This window comes from Bidens hawaiensis, unplaced genomic scaffold, assembly GCF_021521415.1.
Source record: "Bidens hawaiensis isolate Kalapana, Puna unplaced genomic scaffold, B.hawaiensis_p1.1 tig00035039_1, whole genome shotgun sequence".
Lineage (NCBI taxonomy): Eukaryota > Viridiplantae > Streptophyta > Magnoliopsida > Asterales > Asteraceae > Bidens > Bidens hawaiensis.
The window spans coordinates 80,683-108,657 of record NW_027505343.1 but is presented as its reverse complement, the minus strand read 5'-3'; the positions used below and the strand labels follow the sequence as shown (position 1 = coordinate 108,657).

Here is a 27,975-nt window from a genome sequence, read left to right as displayed (position 1 = left end):
AAGAAGGGGGAAGCAAACTTGATCCGGGATGAAGATGACGAACCAACGCTACTGTGATGGCAACCGGATCTTGAAGAAACGAAGACCTCACTTAAACTAAGTTTAGTTTAAGAGGGAGTATTAGTATATAAACTAAACTTATTAATATTTATATTAAGTATAGGGGTCTTATTGTAATTATTGTATTTAGTAGGGTTAATATGTAATTACTTGGTCTATAAATAGGGAATGATGTCAGACAAATTAACGATCGTGTATTCATTATTTTCAATCACATATGTTCAGTGTTTTAATTCAAGATTTGCTTTTGTGTAACATCCATCTTGTTTTATTCAATTGTGAATTGTGTGATTTGTTCGCTGATTACCAACACAGTTTAATGTCCCAACATTGGTATTGTTTCTGATTCCTTTTATAATAGTTAAAGTTATGAGTCTGCAATCCTTTTTTTCTTAAAGTTAAAAGTTATAACATATGCTGAGTTATAAATCTGGTACATTTATATATACTTTTATGTTCTAGTCCTTCACTATTTATATATGTATTTATATATACTATCTATACTTATATATAAACTTATGACTATAGTATATGAAAAAATATATATATAAAAAGTGGATTAGGATTCACTGTATGAATTGCTAGACACACATAACCTGAATCTTAATATTAAAACAGTAATGACAACCAATAAAAGTTGGATCAAATTCGAGATCGGACGTCACCGGAGTTTTTAAAAGGTCTTACAAACTTTATTAACGTGGCCAAGAACCATATCGGAAGTGAGGGAAATTATACAAGATTATTGGCAGAACCCAAAGGCATTGGATATGGAATGGATATCAAAGACGAATACAATACAATACTTGAATCTCAAATAAACATATTGTGTAAATTGACAGTAGATCATTATGGCAGCCATGCTCGATTTCAAGTTCAATCGATTTGGTACACTACCTGCTTCAAAGGATTTCTGGTTCAATCAATTTATACAATGCATGGTTACCCGAGGAGTAAAATTGAGATGTTAACGAATTACAAGTCATAATGTACGAGAATAGGATTGGTAGGAGTTGTGTGGAGTAGAAGGTAAACCTCATTTTAATTTATTAAACTATCAAAACATACATATATACACGTACATGCAATTAGGAGGCAATGAACACAAGAACCTAGTTTCTTTTTTGTCTAGATTGCCCGGCGATTCTAATGACACATATAGGCTTCCCCAAATAAAACATAAGCCATCCAATACCCAAACCAATTAGCATGCCAAATCCATATCCCATTAGAACAGATTCCCAAGAGAATCCATTAAAGAAAGTATCAACTTCATCTTCATCTTCTTCTGGTGTAGGAGAGGATGGCACACCATCAACTCCACAGTCCTTTGTCAACGGGAAACCACATAACCCATTGTTCCCTTCAAATGAACTACTTCCAAACGTATTAAACTGTCCACCTTGAGGTATGGCTCCTTGAAGTTCATTTTGAGAAAAATTTACAAATGCAAGAAATGTTAGACTCGCAAGTTTTATAGGAATTTCACCTCCCATCTTATTAAAAGAAAGATCTAAATGTTCAAGAAGGACGAGGTTGCCCAAGATTTTCGGGATTCCACCCGAGAGATTGTTATGCGATAGATTGAGAAACCTAAGCGACTTTAACTGTCCAATTGTATCAGGTATAACCCCTTCAAATTTATTAACCGAAAGATCTATAGCTGTGTAGACAACTAGTATTCTCTGTAGTTCCAAACTAATTCCTTTCACCACCAGCACCACTGTGTCATCATACATGTAATTTTCACCCATGTACAGATCTCCTGAGGTGGTTCCATCTACTGCCATCATTGCTTTAAAGTTCTTAAAGTAATTTGATGGTAAAGGACCAGTAAACTCGTTTCTTGATATATCAAGAATTCGCAGCTTTTGAAATGGGATGTTATTGTTGGGAATGCGTATTGTCCCATTGAGTTTATTACCTCTCAAGACAAGAACTTGCATCTCTGGAAGGTATCCATCCAGTGTGGGAATCCACCGGTTAACATATTGTTTCCCAAATCCAAAACTTGAAGATTCCTACACATCACCAAAGTCCCGGGAATCGAGCCTTGAAGTTGATTCACGTTCATGTTAAGAGACCTTAACATGCTATTTTGCTTCAAAAATGTTGCAGGAATGTTTCCATGAAAACGGTTCAACCATAGATCTAACACCTCGAGCTGGTGGCTGAGGTTACTCACGCATTAATCCTTCCGCTAAGCTGGTTATTCCCAAGGTGAAGAATCTCCAAGGATTTCAAGTTGCAAATCGAGTTAGGGACAGGACCCACAAGCAAGTTATCACTTAAAATCAGATATCTTAGTTTTTTACATTGGCCTATTGTTTCAGGAAAATTACCCGACAATTTATTGCCATGAAATGTAATTTGCTCCAACTTTTTTAGATTACCAAGTGAATCTGGGATCGGATCACTTAGCTCATTGATGAGCAAAATCAACTCAACAAGAGAGTTTAAATTCCCCAAATCTTGTGGAATAGAACCATTAAATTGGTTGTCATTAAGGAACAACTGCTCTAATTTGCTTAAATTCCCGATTAAAACCGGGATTGGACCACTAAGCTGGTTGTGACTAAAGGCCAACTGAATCAAAGACTCCAGTTTTCCGAGTTCTTGTGGGATGATGCCTGAAAGTATGTTTTCATGAACATCCAGCATCTCTAACATGCTCAGGTTTCCAAGAGAAGCCGGAATGGAATCCGTGAGCTGACTGTGGCCCAAAAGTAACAAATTCAGAATTTTTAGGTTTCCTAGTTCATCAGGAATTCGACCCGAGAGTTTGTTCATATATAAATATAAAATCCTTAAAGAGCTCAAATTTCCTAAAGATGGTGGGATGGAACCCGTAAGATTGTTTTGGAAAAGGTACAGTTCAGATAACTTAGTAAGATTTCCTAGACCAGATGGGATGTGTCCTGTTAGGAAGTTGAGCGACATGTTGACCTTCACTAGACTGACCAAATTTCCTAGTTCTTCAGGTATATAACCCGATAACTTATTATCATCAACACGAAGATACCTTAAGTTGCTCAGATTTCGAATAGAAACAGGAATATGACCTTCAAGATTGTTACTATGCAAAATAAGGTTCTCAAGATTTGTTAACACTCCGATTTCTTGAGGAATTGTTTGAGAAAACTGATTACCGGAAAGATCAAGAAACACGAGTTCAGAAAGATACCTGATCTCAACCGGGATGGATCCGAAAATGCCATTAAGTCTAAGTTCTAGATGTGTTAGACTAGTGAAAGAAGAAAACGAGAAGTTTTGAAGTGTACCACTCAATCTTGAACTAGAAAGGTTGAGTTTGACTATGTCCCCGTGATCATTGCAATGAACACCATACCAGGTGCATGGGGTGGTGTTCGTGGTTCGGTTTACACGGGTCAGATTACTTGTTTGATCAAGAGACCATGAAGATAGCAAGGGATTGTTTTGGTTCATGAGCTCGGTTTTCCATTTCAGCAGAGCATCGGCAGCTTCTGGTTTTCGAGAAAAAGCAGAAAAGGGAGAAAATAAAAGCATAAAAGAAGAGAAGAGTAACTTCAATAACATTTTGATGTTGCATAGAACTTAAGATTGCTTGTCGCTGTAATATGTTAATATATAATGCCAGATTATTGTTGACTTTAGAATAGTCCTCTTTGAAATTAGATAGTCATGACAAATTTTGTTTACTTGTATCTTAATAAAAAGTTGGGTCCTACACAGAAGGATATATTTTCTAGCAAATTCGCTGAACTTCTATTGCTAAACAATTATGTTACTTTTTTAAAATTTTTTTTTCAAAAAATAACTATTTTTTTTAAATGAAATCACCTGAATGAAATATATATGTGTTAGCACAGTGGATCATACCCGGGATCGAATTGTTCTTGTATGTTGGGGCCATAATCGAAACCAAACAAACACTCACGGAATACAATTGGTAACCAAAAGATGGAGTGAATTGAGTATTATTATTATTATTATAAAATCGCGTCAATTTTAAAATAGCATGTATCAATGAATACATTCATTTTGAAATAAAAACTAGTATTCAGACCCGTGTTAACTCCTGTGTCGATGGCTCAGTTCTTTATTATGGCTGCAACATAGGTTGCCACACGAAATAGCAAATGGTCATCATAGCCTAGACCGAAGATTTAAGCAACAAACTGAGAACAAAAACCACCAGCCACCGCCAACTACACATACGGCCAGAAATCAATGAATATTTAAGCAGCAAACTAACATAAACCACCAGCCACCGCCACTACTTGAATCAAATGGTGGTTGTATTGCACTATGTTTTTGTAAAATAAAAAACACTACTGCCATGTGTTCAATTAACGATTATATAAGACTATAAAAATGAATGATGATGTGATAATTTGAATCATCCAATTGATTTTTGTCGAGTTTTTACAATCTGCACAGCCTCCACGGCTTAGATCTCCGTCGTGGCTGTAATATATGTTGCCACACCAAATAGCGAAAATAATTGTAGCCTAGAATGAAGATTTAAGCGACAATACCGGGAACAACATAAGGCGGCAAGCCGGAAACCCTCTGCCAACTCATGCTACCTTACATGCCTTCATGATAAAGATTCAAAGTATCAAATTTAAACACTGCATTTCCATCACCAACTAACAACAAAACAGATGGGGACTATTCGTTTTTAGCAGGGCCATATCCAAATTAGTATGTAATGTAACAGATTATTGGTCAACTACTCAACTGAACTCGATTTGCTCGTTTCAGTATGTAATGTAATCGTTGTAACAGATGGTGGATCAAATTTTGGCCCGTTCAATTTCGAACTGAACGGGTTTCAAAATGTAATGCAACAGATTGTGGACCAACTGAACTCTATCTGACCGAACCCGTTCGTGTTTCTAACGGAACCGTTTGACACATAACTCAGCCCACTCATCTTTTAGCCACTCTTTCTTGAAAACCATTCAAGCTATGAACACCCAAGAATACCACTCAGATAGGGAGAAGCAAAACTGAAAAGTGAAAACCCCGTGCTCAAATCGGTTTCAAACAATCATATCACAAACAAATTAAAATAAATCAAAGCTACAAAACAATCCAATCATAGCATTGGACACAACTAAGGACACCCAAGAAATGAGAATAATCTCATCGGTTGCCATTACTCATCACAAAATCTTCGCCATGATAACAAAGTTATAAGCAATCGATCTATCTAAAGAGGCTCAGATCTTAGATATGGCCACCATGCCACAACCACACCACCGGAACCAAGCGTCACAAAACACCGCAGGGTTTCCAAATGGAACCCGGCAACAGTAGGTGGGCATGTTGAACGATGGTGGCCGGAGGTTGAATGGTGAAGTGAGAGAGGAGGTGTATCGTTAACTGTGTTTAATTGTTTACAAAAGAGTAAATAAAATAGACAAGTCATCTGGACTATCTTTTTAACACATACACGTGTGAGACAGACAGGAAGACACCAAGCACGTTAAGCAACATGACTCATCAAACCTTTGTAAACATAAGGTTGTAAATAAATTGGAGTAAATTAATAAAGCGGTACCAAACTAATAGCACAAAGTACAACATATTAAAGACCAAATTGTAATAAACAGTGAAACAGTGTGTGTTAAGAAAATAAATTAATAAAGCAGTACCAAACTAATAGCACAAAGTACAACATATTAAAGCCCAAATTGCAACGAACAGTGAAACAGTGTGTGTTAAGAATGTTGTAAATTAATAAATATAATAATTGATCATTTAATGATTAAGCTGTAATAGATAATAACGATTTAGACTATGCATAATGGCCCCTAAATTGAGAAATTGCCTACAAATTGAGGCAATATGGGCAACTCTCGTAAAGCTAAGTAATTCTGGATATCGAACTCACGAGACTCTTTAAATTACATATATTAACTAATTAGACTCGACAAACTGACACAACTATTTATTTATATATATATATATTAAAGGGGGATTTTAAGTTACTAATATTAAACTAATAAATAAACCAATTTAGAAAAGACAAGTAACAAAACACAAGACAAACCAAAGGGGCCTGCCTCAATGGCCAGGAACATGATGGATGACCCGGGTTCGAATTCTGATTTCGACCGGATTTTACCAGAGCATTAAAACCTGTCGGGGCGGGGTGAGCCAACTGGGTTTTACCGGGAACGCCAAGCCAAACTCGGATGCCAACGTGGATCCCGATCATGTCAACATAGTTGGCCTGAGTGGGGTGGCGGGGCACGACATGTTCGCTCAGTGAGATAGCTTAACTGTGAAAGTCACCTTTCGAAAAAAAACAAAACACAAGACAATTAAGTTTGACTGACTCGGATGATGATTAAAAACCACCTAGACTTGAATCCCCTAAGTTTCAGTTATCAATTAATTTGGAAAATACTTGTTATGGAATTGAGATTATAAAATAGACACTTAAAAGAACACCAGAACAGGACCCCTGACCCTTCTCTAGAAGACACATATGGGTTTCTAACAAGTTTTAAGACACACCAGTTTTATATATTAAACTCCCTTACTGTTATTTAAATAACTATGAACGAGTACTTTTATAATAAATTCAATTGACTCGATAGACAATGTTAACCAATCAAAACTAGACGGACTCCTTACGAAAAACTAAATCTAGCAATCTTAATCAACAAAGATCTAGCAAATAACCTATCACCTGACAACTTTTTAGGTTAGCAGCACACTTTGATTTGTTTGACTAATAATATTATTCTATGATCTTATTCGAATTCAATCACAAACTAGTCAAAAACACACAGTAGCCCAGCATCGGAAAATCAAACAAAATAATACCGAAAGCAAACATGGTGAAAAATAGTTGAAACAAAAGATTAAAGGTGATAAAACTTGTAGTCTTCAATCTCGATCGAAAAGCACTTCACCGGATGATTCATTGCCTTCAAACCAGCCAAATAACTCAATTCTAAACTTCAAGAAACTTCAAATTCGGCTGGTATTCGTATGTTATTTCTTAGGTTAAGGTTAAGGGTGTTTATATAGTGCAACTGGGTCTTAAACCGACTAAAAACAGGGAACTTTCTGGAATATATATGTCTAGGCGCCGCGCGACTAGGTCTAGCCTCCCTGGCCGCGCGGGGCAGCGTGCTCAAGGGAGGGCCGGCTTCGGCCGGTCGGACCGGTTATTTTTTTGGTTCGACCCTGATACGTTCCGGCTTCTCGTTTTAGCATATTTTGACTCGTTTTTCATCATTTTCAACCACGTTCAACTTCTGCAACCTACAAAACACAAATATGTTAGTAGTATACAAATCTTAACTAGAAACGGACAAAAACTAATAAAATAATACAATAAATATACAAGGGATATATATATATATATATCAGTATGTCAAATATCTCCACACTTACTCGTTTTTCGCCCCTAAAAAAGGCTAATGCAATGGAATCAAAATCGGGAAATCTAGTCTTAAAAACATATAGATTATTTAAAGTTCAGAAAAATGAAAAAACCGCGATAATCGATATTGTTATCCACTTAAACCCATGCCTTGATCTTTACCGGAACAAATACGATCCAACACTTTTTTTATTTATACAACTTAGTGGTTTCCACGGTTAAGACCTGTTTATTTTCAGTTTTTACCAGACTAGACCACCCCAACTTGACTTAAACCTCAAAATTAGCAGATTTAAAATTTTGTTGCTCTTTTTGCATGAATATTTAAGACAATCAAGGATATTGTTTATCCACCTAAATTTAAGCATCAGAGTTTACCAAAGCAGTCATTAGATACGATTAAGGTATAATTAATTAATTAGCTAGTGTTCCCTATAACATGACATACCTCTGTTATCAAGCAATGCCCTGAACCCATCACCATTGGTAAGTTTGCATGAGTTAATCTGTAGGGTTTACATGTATAACAATAATCCAACTATACAGACCATGTCTAACTTTGCCTTCGTTTTTTCTGAAATACATGCTTCTTTATCTAACTTATTATTTCTAGTAACCACTGAAACTTTAGTCATCGAGCATAATCAAGAACAAAGAACTGACACACAGCTATTATTACTTTTAAATTAGTAGGCATTGATCAATTCAACCGGAGAGGAAAATATGTATGGAAACTAAATTCACTACAATTATCATCAACATCGTCGTAGCCATCATCATCACATAATCTAAACAGTAAGGAGGAATCAGAAACTAATTACCGACAATAAGCTGCAACATCACTAATAAGCCCTAAGTTAGTATTAATGCCAACAATCGACATACAATGGCTGACGATAAGGACACTCATTCAACCTAAACAAATCATACCTTCAATAGCCAGCACATAGGCAACCACCGTTGCCTATGGTTCATAAAGAGAACCCGACAACAGTCAATCAGAGTAACTGCACAACATCATATGACATCGGATCCATGGAGATGACAGTGAAGATAAAGAAATGGGCTTTTTCTGTTTTGAAGGCGACGGTGCAAGAAACAACAGAGAATAATGGTTGTGTAGTGGGAGCTGGGTAGGTGAGGTTGTGACATTGTCAGGGAGCACGTGGCAGTATCGCAAAGCTGTGATATAGGAACATTCATTGAAGCACGAAGTACAAATAAATAATGCGTAATAAAATGAACAGTGAAACTCTATCTATGACCGACCTTACTATTTATAATAAATACTAGGCTATTAACCCGTGGGCATCACAAATGAAAAAATATAAATCGTTTAATATACACATAATTTCAAACAATAACATATTTTTTAATATGTTATTTGGGGCGGCGAAAAGATATTTAATTGTAATTTATATTCCTACAGAAAGAAAATATTATAAAACATTAACTTACACAAAACAAAAATACATAGTACAATGTTTAGAAATATAATTTAAAATGTGAAAAATATAGAATGCATAAACTACTAAATATTTCCTTGTAAACCATGGTTTCAGACTTTTTTTTTCCTTTTTGAATTCTATATATTATTTTCATTCATAAACATTTCCAGTATATCGTTGATTTTCGCATCATCAAGTATATCGTTCATCTGTTGTAAATTAAAGCATTTCATAAGTTGTTTATGGATAGATTATTATCGTAAGTTTCATCCAGTAAAATATAACAAAATAATTGTAATTTGATCACCCTAGTTGAAAATCAAGATTATCCCAATTTTGATTTCGTTTATAAATCACATTGGCATAATGTTTTACTTTTTTCGAACTGGCAAATGAATTTGTAATTTAATTTTGATAAATTAGTAAACATAAATAAACCATCTTGAAATTGATATACAATAAAATCATTACAATCCAACATAAAAAAGAGATCCTAAAACAATTAATACTAATACACATTGACTCTAATCTACATAAGGGGCTGTGGGTGGTTGTTTTTCCATCACTTGCAACACTCAATTAGGATGTGTCACCTTATTTCACCACATTCCATCACTAGTGATAGAATTTAGTGAGGGTGGTGATAGTGTGATGGGTTTTGGTATACATACATACACACACACACACACACACACACATATATATAGGTTTTTGTGTGAGTGAAATCAGTGTATTTGGAGTGTGTGTGTATATATATATAGAGTGAGAGTGTTCCATCACGCAAACCCACTGAACACGTGATCACCATCACGTAAACCCCCCATCATTCGTGATTAAACGGGTGGCGGCGGTGTTCCAAATGCCATCACTCGTGATGGGGTGGCCATCACGGACCACCCGGTACCCCCTTAATAAACATGAAACTGCACAAATATTATACTTACCCAATTACCCTACATATGTCTATGTAGAAAATACTTACCCTACTATAAACCTAGGTCTATATGTGGTAAAAATATATATAGAAAATGAAAATATTCACATCTATATACAACTTGCATTTATAGTGCAATTCACAAGATCATTTATTTATTTATTTAAAAAAATCATGATTACAAGTATGCATACAACCATAAAGCAATAAAGCACCTACCTATCTAATATTACCATTGCCCCATTTTGGAAATCACCGTGGCAATTTGTTTAATTCCAAACGCCAACCATCTTGAGCCAGTCTAGTGTCTAGGCACATTGTGCGTGTAACATTGTTCTTCACCAAACCCAACCTTCTCAAATTTGTGAAACTTGTAGGTGGCAAATGCCTCTGGTTCTTTTAAAAAACAAAATCTAATTAATCAACACAACATAAACTATTAATCATGTAATCGCCTTGATGTCTGTCTATCCACACAATAAATATAATATTAATTTCCCATGCTTAACATACCAAATTCCCCTACACAACTAACAAATTTACCATACACAACTAACCTAGTTCACTACACCGGTAAACAGTGGCGGATGTAGGTTAGTGCTAGGGGTAGCCTCTGCTACCCCTCAACTCCTCATCGGTAGTGTAAAAAAAATAAATTTTAGGTAAGTTTTCGTGTTTCGTTACTCCTGAAAAAAATAAAGTTACCCTTATGCGTTTTAAGCTTAACCAATTTATAAACTCAACCAAATTAAAGCCCAAACAAAGGTGTAAAGCTCAACCAAAAAAACTCATTAACCCTTAAAATAATATATGTTACACTTAAAGTAATATATATACACTTGTTAAACTATATTTTAGGCCTCACAAATGACTTATCAAAACGTTTAAAAAAATCAAGACTTGTTAGAAGCGTCTAAGCTGGTAAGCGGGACAAACCGAGCATTGAATAATCTAAGATAAAACGGGTTTGACAAGATGTTGGCTAGAGTGACAACTTTTTGTGAAAAAAAAACAAGATTAAGATGTTAGATATGACGGAAAGTTATGATAATCAACGAAACCGAAAGAATATCATTACTAATCAACATCATTTTGATGTTGAAGTTTTTAATACCATTTTGGATATGCAAATTCAAGAAATTGGAAAAAGATTTAGTGAGGTCTCAACTAGTTTGATAGAAAATATGTACGGAATCCTTGTGATTCATTTTTTACGTTTGACATATCGAAGATAGTGACATATTCTAATATGTATCCGAATGATTTTAGTAATGAAGAAAGATGGGGTATTTCGGGGATCTCACAACCTTTTATCACACTTTAAATTAATATGATAAATTTGCAAAACTGGGTGAAATATGTGACATTGCTCGTGTAATGATGGAAACCGGAAACCGCGTTACTTTTCTTTTGGTTTATCGTATATTGAAGCTAGCGTTGGTTTTACCGGCTTCAACCGTTGAAAGATGTTTTTTCTAAAATGAAGCTTATCAAGACGGATTTGCGCAATCGAATGGGTTATGAGTATTTGAACAATGCTTTAATTTGTGCGGTCGAAAGAGAAACTCTTGATAGAGTAAAAGAAAATGATGTCATTGCTCGATTTCAAGCTTTCAAAAACCAAATGGGAGAATTATGCAGCCCATGTGTTTAAACTTATTTATCATCGTGATTCTATTTTTGTTTAAATATGCAGCCCCTGACATTTGGTTCTAGATCCGCCCAGCCAGTAAATTCCATACACAACAAATCATATACAACACATAAAGATATCCTCACCCATGCACAACAACCACTGCTACACAACAACGTACTACACAGACTTAACAAAACATACTATGGTGAAACCACTTCATGTGCACCACAAATTTGGTCATCTAATGCTCAAATAATAGTGATATTCACTGGACAACGAATACAATCAATTAAAATCTTAAAACACTAATCTTTTGTGTTATTAATCACCAATGAAGATCACTTCGTATGAACCAAGTCAAAACACTTGATGGATTTTGTTACACACTTCACATATGTCACCGAATTAATCCTTATACATATATAATTATATAATTTTATTCAACGAGTCAACTTGGTTAAATTAACCCGTTTTACCATATTGGACTCATTTTACTCCAAAAAAATTCATTGACATGAGCTTGTTTTGAACCAAATATGAACTGACCCGTCCGTTTAAACTAACATAAATTAAAAATACATGTATAAGAAATTTGACTTTCATCATAAAAAAATTATAATTTAAAACTCGTTTGAATCGGAACTCACTTGATTGACATGTTATTATGAGTCGTATACAGTGATATTTCGACCTTGTCAAACCATTGAACAACAGTAGATATGCTTTGTGACAGTGAATAGTTTGTGATCTGGACATTATAATCTACTTGTTGGTGGGCATCACAAACATCAAAGAACCAAACTAAGTAAAGACATAGTTAGCTACACAAACATTTCATCAAACAATTGGTGGCATCAAACTAAAGAAATACTTGGTTACACAAAAATTTCATGAAACAATTGGTGTTGATCAAACGATTCAAACTAAAGTAAATTATAACCAATAGATATCATTTAACTAACAAACTTAATTGATAAACATAACAAATTGAATATTTCGAATAAGTGAAGGAGAAGAGTTTTACCTTGGTAGCTGGAGAAGCACTTGCTCTTGCATCCAGAGAAGAACTTGTTCTAGCAAAACTTTAAAAAAACTACCAATTAACCAAAATAATAAAATAGATTAAGTATGTCAAATGATTTGTATGGACACGCCGTTCGAAGCTTTGTTGAACAAAAGCTACGGAAGATTTGAGTTATATAAACAAAAGCTAACAAAAGCACCTATATTGGCCTTGCTAGAAGGTACAAAAGATTTCGTTGTATTTAGTGACGCATCCCATTCAGGTTTAGGATGTGTACTAATGCAAAGAAAGAAAGTAATAGCTTATGCTTCCCTTCAATAAAAGTACACGAAGAGAATTATACAACTCACGATCTAGAGTTAGGTGCCATAATTTTCGCCTTAAAACTATGGAGGCACTATCTCTATGGAGTTAGATTTATCATGTACACTGATCATATGAGTTTAAAACACGTCTTTGATAAGAAGAGCTTAACATGCGTCAAAGAAGATGGATGGAAACCCTAAATGATTATGATTGCGAAATCATTTATCATGAAGGTAAAGCCAATGTGATGGCTGGTGCATTAAGCCGAAAGGAACATGAGAAACCCGAGAGGGTTCGAGCTCTAAGATTAGAACTTCAAATAGATCTATTCGAGCAAACTAAGAAAGCCCCAGAGCAAGCCATTGAGGAAACCAACATCTCTGAAGAAAAACGTAATGGCACCATTGACTCGTTAGTCAAAGGTGATGACGGTATACTCAGACTTGGAAATAGGATATGGGTACCGATATTAGAGAGTTACGTGAAAAGATAATGAGTGAAGCCCATAAATCCAAATACATGATGCACCCCGGTAGTGACAAAATGTATCAAAATCTCAAATATAACTACTGGTGGGATGGAATGAAGAAAGATATTGCTCTGCATGTAGCTAAATGCCTAACATGTTTACAAGTAAAAGCCGAGCACCAAAAGCCTTCGGGTTTGCTTCAACAACCTGAACTTCCCATTTCGAAATTGGAAATGATAACTATGGACTTTATAACAAAACTACCAAAGACTACTCGTCAACATAATGCCATCTAGGTTATCATTGATAGGTTAACCAAATCCGCTCATTTCTTGCCTATCAACGAGTCTTACTCTATGGATAGATTGGCACGAATATACGTAAACAACATTGTATCTTTACATGGTGTGCCATTATCTATCATATCCGATCGAGATAGTATATTTACATCTCATTTTTGGTATAGTTTCCAAAAAGCGTTAGGAACACAATTAAATCTTAGCACTGCTTATCATCCTCAAACTGATGGGCAGAGCGAAAGAACAATTCAAACGCTAGAAGATATGCTCTGATCTTGTGTGATCGACTTAGGAGGAAGTTGGGATGATCATCTTCCCCTAATGAAATTCTCGTATAACAATAGTTATCACACAAGTATTCAAACCGCGCCGTTTGAAGCTTTGTATGGACGAAAACGTAGAACGCCGGTATGTTGGTCTGAAATTGGAAATAACCAAATGTCTGGACCCGAAATAGTCCATGAAACCACGGATAAAGTGTTACAAATCCGTGAGCGACTTAATACGGCAAGAGATCGACAAAAAGAGTTATGCTGATGCTCGTCGTAAGCCGTTGGAATTTCAAGTATGCGATAAGGTGTTACTGAAAGTATCACCTTGGAAATGTGTTGTCCAATTCGAAAAGAAAGGAAAACTAAATCCACGTTTTGTTGGACCCTTCGAAGTGCTTGAGCGAATCGGCACTGTAGCTTATCGCTTACGTTTGCCCGAAAAAATGAAAGGAATACACGATGTGTTCCATGTTTCCAACCTACATAAGTGTCTGGCTAACGAAACTTTAGCTATGCCTTTAAAAGATGTTGAAATCAACGAGAATATGAAATTTGCAGAACAACCTCTACAAGTTGAAGATTTTAAAGTTAAGAATCTTAAAACGCGAAAACTGAAGTTAGTCAAAATAAGATGGAATTCCAGAAACCAGAATTTACATGGGAATTGGAATCAGAAATGAGAAAGAAATACCCGCACCTATTTTAACGAATCTCGAGGACGAGATTCATTCCAAGGTGGGGAGGATGTAACATCATGTAAAACACCATATTTACTTTTGGGTTAAAATGTCAACTTTGAAAATAGAAGGACCCAAAAATAATTTAATAATAAATATGGTAAAGAAATAATATATATGGATTTAAGTTAGAAGAATTCATATTAAAGAAATGGAGGAAAGAATTCCACCCAATATGGAAAGGAGGAAGAAAATGGAATTCCTTTCCATGGGTATAAATAAGGAAGATAAATTCCATACCGCATGGAAAGTGGGATAAATTTGGAAGCTCTTTATAAGAGATGAAGTTTCGGTAGTAATATTCTTTTATGCTTAGCATGCACCAAGTGGTCCTAGAGGAGGGTGCGGAGCACCCGACGCGCACAGGCACGGGCTCGGGCTCAGACGAGGGCGACGACGAAGGGCGTTGGGCGCAATGTGGCACTTTGATGGCGCACTTTGCACTTTGCTCGCATCGCCGTGAGCCGACTTTAAGGTCATCGTGATACGCGATAACCAGCCACGTGTCAATACCTGGCAGGTCTACTAGGTGACCAATCAAGCCTAGTGGGTGGCGTCGCGATACGTGATGGCCGAACCTAAAGTTCCATCATGATACGCGATGAAATATTGTATTCAGTGGCGGTTAACAGATCCATCGCGATACGCGAGTGATCCCTTTTTGACGTATCGCGTATCGCGATCGGTTACAACCTCAGCCCTATAAATAGGGGTGCTAGGCTCTACTTTATGCATCTCAAATTCTCACTTCACAATCACTTCTCTTGAAATACGTGTCTTAATTCCGTTGCCCCAATGATCCGTACTCGAGATACTTGCAAGGCGTAGAGGTGTTGTTAGATCATTCCCTCGATACCGACAACAAGTAGGAGTGTTGCCCGCGTCAAGCTTAGGCATTTCTAGAAATACAAGGCCATATAAGGTAGGGGTTCCGCCCGATTATTTTTTTATATATGGATTAGACCCTAGTCGAGGGTATAGTCTATACCTTTATTATATAATAAGTGAAATATAGTTTTCATAAGACGATGGTATAGATACAATATTATTTCTTTATAATTATAAAGATTTTATAATGTTTCTTAAGAAATAAGAAACTTGGTATATACGTTTCTTCATGTAGAAGAAACGTAGCATTTAAACAATGAAACTTCTTGGACTAAAGGTCCAAGTATTTTATAAAAGAGAAATGGTTATCAAGGTAATGATTATGCAAATAGACTAAAGGTCTAAAGTTAGATCGTTGATCAAGTATTTATAAAAGGTTATTCTCGTACTATAGGTCCGAGGTAACAAGGAGAATATATCATTAAACTGCACTGATCATAACAATGGTGAATATGTCCAACTCTTTACAACTTATTAAAATGATTCATTAAAATGATTACATGGGATTGCATATCCCTCAAACATTATGAACAAATGTAATCGCTGGCCCTCAGGATATCGTATACGTTTGTCTAGATCCTTTCATATGTGGTTAGACGGTGGGCACACCGCACCACGCTTGATTACGCCTCCGCCAAATTGGGTCGGACCTACGATGTTCGAGTGAGGATAATCTTGTGTATATATGTAGTGGCTACAATCTCGAACGATGCGGTGTTCGCTGAGCGGTTTCGAGTTGAGCTGGAGTTTGTAATAGTTACTCAAGCTTTTAGAACTTGATCGTTTCCTAAGCCACGTTGGGCTAAGGCCTACAATGTATCGAGGGGATAGTTAAGTATCAAAATATTTTGTGTCAACATATTCACCAGCATGCGTTGCTAACGTATTTATAACTGTTTTCAGGTAATCGAGATTAGGTGTTTGGAGATAAAGAATTGCCATTAGACGATCTGATGGAGTTTTTGTTATTAAAATAATGTAAATTATGGTTTTTATGTTTCAAACACTTTTGTACCAACCAACGGGTGTTTAATTCCCGACTTTTGAAACATATTAATATTTTAATTAAAACTTCCGCTTTACAACCTTAAACTCTGATATATTTACAAAACAGGTACTAACTATTGGTCACACTCCTAGGCCCTAAGTTGGGGTGTGACAGGTTGGTATCAGAGCCATTTATCTTAGCGAATTAGGTATTTAACCATACATAAGCTTTGATCAAGGGATAAGTTTCAATATATTATTATATTATATTATATTATAGGGATAAGATAGGTTGGTATTCTTTCATATCCCTCATCGTTCCAAAATTCCAAAAATAGATGTCATTCAAGAAAGTGATGGAAGACTTTATACGCGACGCAAGAAGAGCTGGCATCCCCAAGCCAATACTCCCGAGGACAACAAGAATGAATATTATTATGAAGATTTCTTTAATCAAGACGTCTAATCATACCTGCAGTTCCATATGGAAGTCAACCCATCCACTTCCCCAACACGAAGCAAATGCCAATTCACATACCAAGTTCTCCACCAACTCCCCAGTATCATACATCTAATATTTCAGACTATCACCCTTCCAATGAAATTCAAGTTGATAAGCCTAACAAATCGGAATCCGAGCAAGACACATCCAGTTGGACGCAGTGTCATTCCGATCAATCAAGGTGGAATTTTGGAACTCGAACTCATAACCCAACAAATTCCAACAATGACTCCATTGCAGGTCCATCAAGGAAACCTAAGATGAGGGTAATAAAACCTCAAGAAAAGATAAAAATACAAGTGGATCTGAACAAAGATGATAAAGAGATGTGGACTGAGGAAGAATCAGAAGAGGATCCTGAGGAGGAAGAGGAGGTTCTGAAGAAGAAATTTCGGAGGAAATAAGTACCGAGGAAGAAAATCCTTGTACTCAGGACACTCCAAAGTGTGATTGTCCACCAAATATTGGTTGTCAACACCCCATGATTCCTATGACCTCTTACTATGCTTTTCAAGAACCACAAATTCATATGCCTTATGGATATATCTTTCTACCAATTGAAGAAAGTCCCCCATCACCATACCCGAAGAATCACTATGATATTGTTATGATGGGATACCGTGATCCACCACCAAAATTTGGATACCCAAATGTTATGCCACAGTCACAAGAGGAACATCTTGATAAAGCCCTGCATGAAACCAATGACTTGAGGAAGAAGATTTCTACTAATGGTGGCAAAAAGAAGAAGGTTGGAAATAAATCACTACGGAAATGTAGTAAGATGAAGAAGATAATCAAGGATTATGTGAAAGATTAGGAATCCCGTCCGTTTGTGTTTGCATCATTTATTTCGGTGTCAGTCTTTGTAATATACTCTATCATTAGGATTCGTAGTTATAATCATTTGTTTAATATTCCAAGATGTGTTTGTAAGATATTCCATCCATCGGTATATAAATAAAAAATCTTTGGTTCTGATTCTATTCTTTATAATTACAGATGTTGAACCAAAATAATCCTTCGCACAACTAGGAAGCTTCTAACACAAGAAACAATCGAGCTAGAACCGAACCTGCTCAAGATATTCCCGAGAATCTAATGATAAAAATGCAAGAAATGATAACACAAGCTATGAATCCATTTATTCAAGCTATGAAAGATGGTTCAGTTCGAAAAAGTGAAACTCTACAATTCCACAAGACCGTACAATCCTATAAAACCAAGACACATCCTAACCCTACCCACCAAGATGAAGAAAGTGACCAGGGATCGAATGCTGGTGATAACTTTAACCGAAACTTTAAAAGAAACTTAGGATTGAAGGTTGTCTTTTTAAAGATTTCAAGACTTATGGTCAAAAAGAATTCTATGGCGATAAGGGCGCTATTGCTACTTTAAGATGGTTAGAAGAGATGGAATCGATTGTGATAATTAGTAAGTGTTCTAAGAATGAGAAGATTTAGTATACTTCTCAAATGTTTAAGGGTGAAGCGTTAGAGTGGTGGAACACTCTAATCATGTCTAAAGGAAGAAAACCCATGTACCAGTTGACGTGGGAAGAGTTTAAAGAATTGGTGCTTCAGAAGTTTTGTTCGATGCATGAGACGGACATGATCCAAACCAAGTTCCTAAACCACAAGGTGGTCACGACTAACCTGAAAGACTACAATACTAAGTTTCAAGAATATTGTAGACTCGTACCTCAGTTGGTAACACCAGAATCAAATAAGGTAACCCATTACATTTGGATTTTGCCTAGGGAAATACGAGACATGGTGAGGTCTCCCTTGCCGCAAACTGCTGATTCTGCGATGGAAATATCATGATATTTGATGAATGGTCTCATCCGAAATAAGGAAGAGGATAAGAAAGTTGACACAACAAGCGATACGAGAGGAAAAGGGAATACTCGTTTTAAGGGGAAGGAGACCGATAAGAGAAGAGGGGGCTTTAATTCTAATAACCCATTGTGTAAGATATTCAAGAAGCATCATTTCGGTCGATGTAGGTTTGCAACATCTACTTCTGCAGTTTGTGATTCGTGCAACAAGCCCGGACATGTTGCAGCTGACTGTTGGAAGAAATCAATGACTTGCTTTCACTGTAAGGAAACTGGGCATCTCAGTTTTGAATGCCCCAAAAAGAAAAAATGTTGTTGTTGGAGGAAGCGGCACCAAGAATGACGGAAAGAAAGGAAATGCTCGAGTCTTTGTACTCGACAACAAGAAGGCTGCAGACATACTGGACACCATCACTGGTACGTTCTTAGTTAATAACATTTATGCTAGAGTTTTATATGATTCGGGTGCAAATCAAAGTTATATAGATTATAACTTTTATATTATATTAAACGAACCTTTAACGAAATTAAATAAAACCTTAAGCGTTGAGACAGCCAATGGTGAGGTAGTTAAGATTTCTGAAACCTTAGAAAATGGAAAGATCTTGTTAGCAGGTTATGTCATTCCCATTCAATTATTACCCATGACACTAGCCGGCTTTGACATAGTTCTAGGTATGGACTGGTTATCCGATAACCATGCCCGTATCATTTGCAATAAAAAATCATAGAACTACAAGCTCCTGATAAACGAACAATACAAATTGCTGGTGACAAAGATGCTGGTCAAGTTAGTATAATTTCCATGATTAAGGCTAACAAATGTCTAAACCAACGTTGTTTAGCTTTTATGACATATGTTACCAAAGAGCCAAAACCAAAAGAGATAAAAGATGTACCTATAGTTTTCGGATTTTCATATGTCTTTCCCGACGAGTTACCAGGTATTCCACCTAACCGAGAAGTCAAGTTTAGAATAGACTTAATGTCTGGAACTGCACCAATTGCCAAAGCTCCATATCGCTTAGCTCCGACAGAAATGAAAGATTTGAAGAAATAATTGGTTGAGCTGCTGGAGAAAGGATTCATTCATCCAAGTTCATCGCCTTGGGGAGCTCCGATATTATTTGTCAAGAAGAAGGACGGATGCATGAGAATGTGTATTGATTATAAAGCCTTGAACAATGTAACTATTAAGAATCGATATCCGCTGCCTAGAATTGACAACCTATTTGATCAATTGCAAGGAGCGAGCTACTTTTCTAAAATAGAATTACGTTTAGGGTGTCATCAATTGAAAGTTCAATAAGAAGACATTCCGAAGACGGCAATTCGCACAAGGTATGGACATTATGAGTTCACCGTAATGCCATTTGGACTCACTAATGCCCCAGCCGCTTTCATAGACATGGTGAACAAAATTTTCAAACCCTATATAGATAAATTTTTAATCGTATTCATTGACGATATACTCATTTATTTTAAATCGGAAGAAGATCACAATGTGCATCTTAGGATCTAACTCGAAATACTTAGAAACGAGAAATTGTATGCTAAGTTTTCAAAATGAGAATTCTGGTCTCATGAAGTACAATTTCTTGGTCATGTGGTTAATGCCAAATGAATTCAAGTAGACCATGCGAAGATTGAAGCGACAGCTAAATGGGAAATTCCGAAATCGCCAACAAAAATTCGAAGTTTCTTAGGTTTGGCGGGATACTATCGAAGATTAATTGAGAATTTATCACGTATAGCAGTTCCTTTAACTTCGTTAACTCGAAAGAATGTCAAGTATGAGTGGGGAACTAAACAACAAGAAGCATTTGACTTACTTAAACAAAAGCTAACCAATGCACCTATACTGGCCTTGCCAGAAGGTACGGGAGATTTCGTTTTATTTAGTGACACATTCCATTTAGGTTTAGGATGTGTACTAATGCTAAGAAATAAAGTAATAGCTTATGCTTCTTGTCAATTAAAAGTACACGAAAAGAATTATACAACTCACGATCTAGAGTTAGGTGCCATAATTTTCGCCTTAAAACTATGGAGGCACTCTCTCCATGGAGTTAGATTTATCGTGTACACTGATCATAAGAGTTTAAAGCACATATTTGATCAAAAAGAGTTTAACATGCGTCAAAGAAGATGGATGGAAACACTAAATGATTATGATTGCGAAATCATTTATCATGAAGGTATAGCCAATGTGGTGGCTGATGCATTAAGCCGAAATGAACATGAGAAACCCAATAGGGTTCGAGCTCTAAGATTAGAACTTCAATTAGATTTATTCGAGAAAATTAAGAAAGCTCAAGAGCAAACCATTGAGGAAATCAACATCTCTGAAGAAAAGCGTAATGGCACCAATGACTCGTTAGTCAAAGGTGATGATGGTATACTCAGACTTGGAAACAGGATTTGGGTACCGATCATTAGAGAGTTACGTGAAAAGATAATGAGTGAAGCCCATAAATCCAAATACATGATGCACCCCGGTAGTGACAAAATGTATCAAAATCTCAAATCTAACTACTGGTTGAATGGAATGAAGAAAGATATTGCTCTACATGTAGCTAAATTCCTATCATGTTTACAAGTAAAAGCTGAGCTCCAAAAGCCTTCGGGTTTACTTCAACAACCTGAACTTCTCGTTTGGAAATGGAAAGTATTTCTTGATAAATGTTAAACGCAATACTTCCCAAGTGGTGAACGTGCCAGGTGGCTAAGTGTCAAGCGAAAGAGCTACCTTTCCTACAAGTGAAAAAGGGAAAAGATGTTAGAAAATAGCATCTTTAGTAGCACCTTGTAAATTAAACAATTTAAGAACTCGGTAAAGTTGGTTAGTGTGTGTTGGTGCATCTTCGTCATCACGTCTATGAAATTGGTTAGCTTGGACAAGAGAGTTAATGACGTATGACGGAATCTGCCATGAGTTTGGATTGTTGATCTCGGGAATGATGATGGATGATTGGTTTCTGGTGAAACCATCGAAAGCTTGCACAACAACTGTTCTGTCATTGGCCATTTGGGCTTCTGGTTGGCTTCTTGGACTTGATGGTGGTGAACTATGTGGTGATTACTTTGGTATAGAACCAGCTTCTGACGGTTGTTTCTCTGCTCACAAACTAGCCTCGGTCTTCAACGAAGAAAATCCAAGATTATCCAGTGGTGGTGCTTGCGAACGAAGATGTGGAATATATCTGAAATACGCAACAGACCAAGTAAGTAGACTAAAACAAATAAAAATTAAAAAAAAATTAACTCACATTAAATTAGACTCCTACGACTCGAACGAAAATAAAACAAATAGAACGTATGTAGCAAGTAAGTCTAATCAAAGCTAATAACGCAATCGCCAAGAGTCTCCGGCAACGGCGCCAAAAACTTGATGTGCTAAAAGTAGTCAAATAAAAACGCTAAATTTGACACTAAGTAATACTCTAGACTATTAAACTTATCTTAAACTACTGACCGGCAAGTATGCCGATCAACTATAGTACATCTAAGTAAGTTCGGATATCGAACCAACGAGAATCTTTAAATTACGTAAATTAACTAATTAGACTCGAATGACAGACATAACTATTTAAATACTATTATTAAGGGGGGGGGGAGTTTAAACTAATTTAACCCTAATTAATTATATAATAATAATCTATAATGATTACTTAAACCCTAATTAATTACTTAATTAATAAACTCTTAAAAACCTAATTAATTAAAAGATGAATAAAACTAATAAATTAGTTAGATTAATTCAGATAATGAAAGTAACTACCTAAGCTAGAATCCCCACAGTTCTGGCTATCAATTGACTAGGAAAATTAAGTTATGGAAGTGGGACTATAAGATAAACCCTTGAAATAAAACCCGAACAGGACCCTTGACCATTCAAGAAGACACCTATGAGTTTCTAACAGGTTTTAAGAAACACCAGTTTTATGTATTAAACTTCCTTACGGTTATTTAATTGTTTATGTTTAAGTATCTTTATAGTGAAATGCTACCTTACAGCGCGGAAATCAAAGATAACTAAGCAAACTTAATTGACTTAATAGATTAAGCCGAAAATCAAACCTAGATGGACTCCTTACGAAGAATCAAATCTAGCAATCTAGATCAACAAAGATCTATCAATAACCTATCACCTTACAGCATTCTAGGCTAGTAACTCACTTTTATTTATTTGATTAATTTTATTGTTTCTATGATTTTAATACATATCAATCACAAAGTAGTCAAGAACACACAGTAAATGACCTAGCAAAACCCTATCCTATGAAACAATCAACAAGGGTAATGTGAAACAATAAAGCTAAGCAAATAAGACCAAGTAATCATACGTATCAATTAAATCAAACTCAACAATTTACTTAAAAAATAAAATCCATAACGAACATAATCCCAATTAAAATCCAACCAAACAAAGGTTCATCAGGACCTAGGTAGTTTAATAAGTTTAGTCTAACATCATGTAATCAAAATCAAACAAGTTAATAAAAATAAGAAAACATGGTGAATTAATAAGAACGAAAAATCAAAGGTGATAAAACCCGTAATCTTCACTCTCGAATGTCTAAGTCTATACCGGATGCTCTCTTGCCTTCAAAACCGCCAAGAACCTTGAATAATAGCTCAAGTAAACTCGAAATTCGTCTGGTGGCTTTAGGGTATTGTTTAGGTTAAGGTTAGGGATGTTTATATACTGAAACAGGCCTAACACTGAAAAAAAAACCGAATACTCGCTGGAAATACTGAGTCTAGGCGCTGTGTGACCATGATGTTCCCCCAAGGCCCCGCGGCGTAGCATACATGTATAGGGGGGGTGGTCTGACCGGCCTGGTCCGACCGGTTCTCCTTTCGGTTCTTTCCTGAAGCGTTCATGCTTCTCGTTTTGGCTTGCTTTGACTCGTTTTTCACCCTTTTTTATCACGACCAACTCCTGGAACCTACAAAACATAATAATGTTAGTAGTATACAAATCTTGACTAAAAACAAATAAACTAATTAAATATTAAAAAAATATAAAAGGAAAACACACACACACATCCACACACACATATATATATGTAGCATTATATCATGTAGCATTATATCAGTCAACGTATTAAATCGATCCGGTGGAGTTTCTTAAAATTCTTTCGGATCCGACGAAATTTTAGTGGGTTCGACTGAATTCTTCATCTTCTACCTCTCAAACTCTAAACCTCCATAACCAACCTCCATCTTCATCTTTCTAGTGTCTCTTCAAATCAAGCAAATAAATAGTGTAAAGCGCTTAGTTTTTCGAGGAGTACACAACCATAGTGTTCAATTTCCCTCTAGATCTCAAAATCAAAAATCCCCAAATTGAAAAATCTAGGATTTGTCGGACAAATTAAACAATCAGATCTGTCATAAGCATGAACTGAACCGTCAGATCCGATTGTCTTTTCCTATGATGGTTCATCTGGCTAATCGGTCGGCCAATACCTTAAAATGTCGGTTTCGAAAGGAAAGCATAATACGTGGCGCAATGGGATAGGCTAATAATTCCGTCGGATCAGGAATGGTTTCCGTCAGATCTGACGAAATAACCTTGAAATTTTGGGAATTAGTTTTGGTCTTGGGCTATAATTGAAAAACCTTAGTAAAAAATGACTAGTTTGGGAATTCTCCCTTAATTTAATCCAATATTCCTTCTTAAATATATTACTCCTTCCATCCCATTATAAGTGTCTTAATTTGAAAAACACAAAGTTTAAGGTAGAGTAAATTATTGTTTTCTTTGCTTCTCAAATGACTACATTACCATTTACATACTCACAATATCAATTATGTAAAAAAACTAATGATTGCTGACATCACTTAAGTTGTATGGATTACTTCCAAAGAGTCACTATTGAATATTTTGGAGTCACTTCTTGTCTCGATATTCACCACCAAATAATTATTGTTAAAGTAGATTTTATCCATTCCATTTTTGGAGTCAAAACCACTGCATATATACCGCCAAATACTTCTATGTTTACTCATAAAATTATCATTACATTTCAATTGTGTATTATGCCGCCAAGTTGATGCTCCATACTTCCCGCCTTTTTTTGTATTGATAAAGTATCCATTTCAATTGTTGCCAAACCCATTTGCTTAATGTCACAGTACTTCTTCTTCTTCTTCTTCTTCAATAAGCTAGGTTTTGTGTATTTAGTTTCTTTATATTGAATGGATAGCCTTACCAACTCAAACACAAAACCATACTCGACGGATTCCAAACGTCGAACCATATATGACTCCTTGTTGCAGCAAAGTATCGATGGGAAACTAAAATATGGATCTATAAGCGACGTGGCATGGAATTTCTCCGTATCTACCCGCACCGTGAGTCATATTTGACATCGAGCTAGATTTCAAGTCAATCATGGATACGCAATCAATGTGTCTTCAAGGAAACCATTTGTAGTTAGACAAAAAAGGACACAAATCAATTTCGATTAAGTTTCTCAAATAACACTACGTCGTCGAACCAATATCCGATCTACTGCAAAAGCAATCAATGTTCCAAAATCAACGGTGCATAGAAGAATAAAAGAAAGTGAATTTCGACGTCACACAAATGTTATTAAGGCGACTTTGACAGAAGAGAATAAAAAAGCAAGGTTAGAATTTTGTTTATTAATGATTGCTCCATCTTTGTCTACTCCTTCATTTTATGATATGTTTAACGTTGTTCACACTGATGACAAATGGTTTTACATGTCCTAACCATCAAAACGTTACTACCTTGTACTTGGTGAGGATAAACCATTAAGAACGTGTAAATCAAAAAAATTATCACAAAGGTCATGTTTCTAGCCGCTGTTGCATGACCAAGAATTGATACGTCAGGTAATGAACGTTTTTCGTGAAAGATATGTATCTTTCCTTTCACAAAACTTGAACCCGAAAAACGTTCAAGTAAGAATCGTGTTGCGGGAACTTTAGAGACTAAGCCAATCTTATCGGTGACTAAAGAAGTAACAAGTTCATGGTTAATTGATAAAGTACTATCGACTATAAGGGATAAATGGCCACAAGGCCATACGGGTCCAATTTTTAATCATTAAGACAATGCGAAGCCACATATTAATATTGACTATAACATCATGAAAGTTTCGGACCAAAAGTGCCAAGTTACAAAGAAAAAGGACCAAAAATGATAATTTCTAAACTCCAAGGATGAAAATGAAAATTCTGTTTTCGCTGCCGATCGTGATACGCAACGGCTTGGACCCAACGTCATCGCGTACCGTGATGACGTGGTCTGACAAGGGGGCACGTGTCCCACCACTTGTCCACACGTGGCATAACATCCGCCACGTCGCAACCCTATGGTGACTGGTCATACCTACGTCGCGATACGCGACGGATTACTCAAGGGACCATCGCATATGGCGATGGGTCCCCAGATTTGTCTATAAATAGCAGGTTCAAGCATCTCACTTCTCACACCAAATCCATAGCTGCTCTTTCTCACTCTAAAATACTCTCTCTAGAAATAATCTCGTAAAACGTGCCACAACGTACCTCATTTTCAGTGCCATTAAACCAACAACTCGTCGAAGTACCAATGACATAATCTTGAAGTTGTGCCATCAAGGAGACGAGTCGACACCCGCCTCGAAGTGCGTGCTAACAAAGATCAAGATTGGCGTGCATTGGTTTACGTGTCGAAGAAGGGGTTGATCAAGGAAGCTCGAGAAACAATAAGGCATCGAAGTGCTGCCCAAGTTTCTAGGGTTAATATAAGCCAAGCAAGGTAGGCGTAATGCCCGAATAAAATAATAATAATATATCAAGGCTTAAAACCCTAAGTCGAGGATATACTCGATACCTCGAAAATAAACAAAAGAAAACATAACAAAAAAATGTTAAAGATAGAGATAAAAGTAATATGATTTTAGTTAGTAATATAATTTAAGTTTATTATTATTCTTAAATAAAAAGTAAAGTAAAAGTATACGTGTCTTCAATAAGAAGAAACGTAGTGTTCAAAGAAAAGTAAAACATGTAAAACTAGAGGTATAACTTGTAAAAGAAAAGAAAGAGTATTTAAACTAAAGGTTTAAAAGAAAATATAATCGAGGTAAAGATTATATAAAAGAGACTAAAGGTCTTAAGTTGGATGAAAGATCCGGTACTAATAAAAGGTTATACTCGTACTATAGGTGCGAGATAGCAAAGAAAGAAAGAACCAATCAATGTATTGAAGCTGATCTTTTCTAGAAAGGTGAATACGCCCATCTTTATAAACTTGTTTAATTGAGTCAAATAAATGAAAAATTACATGAGATTGCGTAACTCTAAAACATTATAAACAAAAGTAATCGCTAGCCCTCAGGCCATCGTGTACGTTTGTTTGGATCCTTACATATGTGGTAAAAATTCGGTGGGCACACCGCGCCACACCTGGTCATGAACCTTCGCCATGATGGGCCGGACCTAAGTTACGTCCGAGTGAGAGTGATCATGTGTATACTAATGGTACCTAAGTAATGTTGAACGTTGCAGTGTTTGTTGAGTGGTTTGCATAGAACATAAGTTTATAATTGTGTTTTGTCTTAAAACTTGATTACTCCTAAGCCACGATGGGCTGGACCTAAGTTATGTCTCGATGGGTAATCAAGTAAAATAAAATATTTTATGCGTCTGCTTATTCACCAGCATGTGTTGCTGAAGTATTTTTTAAACATTTTACAGGTAAAAAAGATTAGCACGCTTGAAGAATCAAAGTGGATGATAGAAGATCTGATGGCTTATATCATTTTGTTAATATTAAAATATGAATGGTGGTTTTTGTATAAACAAGTAATCTTTTGTAAACTGTAAACATGTATTTTATAATCCCATGTTTTGATTTGTAAATATTATATTTTAATCCACGCAAATGTATTTTCCACTTTAATCCGTTAACTCTGATTTATTTACGAAAGTGGTACCTACTGTTGGTTGCACGCCCAGGCCTAAGATGGGGGTGTGACAGGTTAGTATCAAACCTATCGATCTTAGTGAATTAGGTATTAATTAATAATACCTAAGCTTTGATCCAAGTGAATTTGAAAATTACTATTATTATATGTTAATTTAAATAGGAATAAGATATGTTGGTAAATCTTTTCTATTCCTTCTCAATCTAAACCACCCTTAGATTTCTTTCAA

General features: G+C 35.9%; 1 pseudogene; it reads right to left on the bottom strand.

The window, feature by feature from the left end:
- Positions 1 to 857: 857 nt before the first annotated feature.
- LOC143612593 (uncharacterized) lies at positions 858 to 3,540 on the bottom strand (annotated as a pseudogene).
- Between the last annotated feature and the right edge of the window lie 24,435 nt (positions 3,541 to 27,975).